This window comes from Bidens hawaiensis, unplaced genomic scaffold (assembly GCF_021521415.1).
Source record: "Bidens hawaiensis isolate Kalapana, Puna unplaced genomic scaffold, B.hawaiensis_p1.1 tig00001758_1, whole genome shotgun sequence".
NCBI lineage: Eukaryota > Viridiplantae > Streptophyta > Magnoliopsida > Asterales > Asteraceae > Bidens > Bidens hawaiensis.
The window spans coordinates 4,049,944-4,052,680 of record NW_027491099.1 but is presented as its reverse complement, the minus strand read 5'-3'; the positions used below and the strand labels follow the sequence as shown (position 1 = coordinate 4,052,680).

The window sequence follows — 2,737 nt, the reverse complement described above, 5'->3', positions numbered from 1 at the left end:
TAGTCGGTTGGATGGTAGACGACGGTTTTGTTGATGGAGGTGAACGACGGGTCTAATGATTATGGTGGTGAGAGATTATGTTGTTGGTGGTTTTCGTTTGGATGGTTACAATGGTGGTGTAGGGGTGTGGTGGTGATGGTGGTACTGGTGTGCAGATTGCAGAACATAGATAGAGAGGAGAGAGAGTTTGTAGGAGAGATTTATTTTTATCTTTATGTATATTTTAATTATTAAAATGATTATTTTAATAAAATGACTAATCTGCCCTCATATGCAATGCACATGACTTGAGTTAACGAGAAATACTAACTGAGTTAGGGCTAAAGACGAACGGTGTAACATTTGAAAACGTAAAGTACAAATTATGTTACTTTTAAAGATAAAGGATAATCACTGAAATTTGGTGTAAACATAAAGGACAATTTTGTAATTCTGTCTTTTTGTATATAATTTAACACTATTGCAAATATACAATACAAACAACTGGATATATGCATTCAACACTATTTCAATATCAAAATGCACACTATTGCACATATATATTATAAAAAAAGTCAATGTATTGCATATATGCATTACAACGAGTTTTTTTTTATATTTTTTTTGTGGTGAAGAATAACAACATATAAGAAGGATGAAAGAAAAAAATTAAAAGATATTTTTTAATTAAAATAACAATTCTTCATATCAGTTCTTTAGTTTTTTCTATAAGGAGTTCTCTCTTGATCATTTTCACACACACATATACACATACTACAATACCAATTACACTAGTAAAATAAAAATACCTTATTAACTAATTAAACACCAAATGACACAAAACGTACTATTTTATAGTATTTCCGTTACATATAGCCTTATACTATATCCGAATATTGCACGGCCCACAGGGGGTGTTTGATTTATCACCACTTTCCTTTTCTCTTGGTTGTCCCTTGCTCATAACTTCCATGGCTAGGATGAGAGGAATCAAAACTGAACGGTGATGTACGAGCTTCATTTCGCAGTCCCGATGGCCGGAGCTGTTCTTTGCACCCTTAACATCCGTCATGATTCAGCAATGGTCTCCACTTTGCTTAAACATTCATCCGCCAAGCTCCTATTCGTCGATCACCAGTTTATAGATGTCGCCAAAGGCGCAATCGAAATCATGTCGAAATCGGATAACATCCCTCAACTAGTCTTGATCTCGGATTCCGGCCAACTTTCAAAGTTAGATATTATTGAATATGAATCACTTTTAGTAATGGGAAGTCTTGATTTAGAGATCAGACGACCAAAAGACGAGTGTGATCCGATCACGCTTAATTATACGTCCGGGACGACTTCGAGCCCCAAAGGGGTGGTTTATAGTCACCGAGGCGCGTATTTGAACTCGTTAGCGGCGGTTTTGCTTAACGAGATGCAGTCTATGTCGGTATACTTATGGACGGTCCCGATGTTTCATTGCAACGGGTGGTGTTTGACGTGGGCCGTGGCGGCGCAAGGCGGCACGAATGTCTGCCTTCGGGCGGTTACCGCCAAGGTTATATTTAAATGCGTGTCACAACACCGAGTTACACACTGGGTGGGGCCCCCACGGCTTTGAACATGATAATTAATGCGCCAGAAACCGAGCGGGCCCCGCTTTCGGGGAAGGTGACCGTGATGACCGGCGGTGCGCCTCCACCCTCGCAGGTGGTTTTGGGTATGGAGAAGTTAGGGTTTGATGTGGTTCACGCATATGGTCTTACCTAGACGTACGGTCCAGGTACCGTGTGTGCCGAGAAACCCGAGTGGGACTCGCTGCCGTTGGAAACTAAAGCGGAACTTAAATCCCGACAAGGCGTAAATCATTTGGGCTTAGAAGAAGTCGACATAAAGATCCGGTGACGATGAAAAGTGTCCCATGGGATGCGAAAACGATCGGTGAGGTCATGCTTCGGGGGAACCCTGTCATGAACGGGTACTTGAACGACACTAAAGCAACACAAGAAGCGTTTAAAGACGGCTGGTTTAGAAGTGGGATTTAGGCGTTAGGCATTCGGACGGTTACATTGAACTCAAAGATCGTTTCGAAAGATATCATCATATCCGGTGGCGAGAATATTAGCACAATCGAGGTGGAATCGGTGCTTTTCCGGCATCCTGCGGTTCTCGAGGCGGCAGTGGTGGGCCGCCCGGATGATCATTGGGGGGAGACACCGTGTGCATTTGTGAAACTGAAAGAAGGATACGAGTTAACTAGTGAGGAGTTAATAGGTTATTGTAGGAAAAACTTGCCACGAATATATGGCGCCCAAGGACAGTGGTGTTTCGGGAGTTGCCGAAGACGTCGACAGGGAAGACGCAGAAGTTTGTGCTGCGGGAACAGGCCAAGGCGATGGGCAGTTTGCCGTCAAGCGGAAAGAGCAAATTATAGGGCTTATGTTGTTGAAAATAAATTAGACATTTGATTACATTGTAAAGCAAGTTAAAATGTTCCTTGTTGGAACATCTCCAACGTGTCTGATTTAACAAAGGGGTCAATATAATTAATTGACTATTCTCACCCGTGTTAGTAATAACAAACGGGTCAAACCTCTACTATATATAATATGCCAAGTTAAGGACCTCTTAATTTTAAGAGGTACCTAAGTTATTACAACAAATACAAGTCATATAGCATGTATTTTGAATTTGAAGGGATAATAAAGTCTTTTAATCACTAACATTTTACGGACATTTACTTTGTTAATATATAATTACCTTTTTTATC

At 40.9% G+C, this 2,737-nt stretch overlaps 1 pseudogene; it reads left to right on the top strand.

The window, feature by feature from the left end:
- Window positions 1-985: 985 nt before the first annotated feature.
- LOC143596952 (butanoate--CoA ligase AAE1-like) lies at window positions 986-2,401 on the top strand (annotated as a pseudogene).
- Window positions 2,402-2,737: the final 336 nt, after the last annotated feature.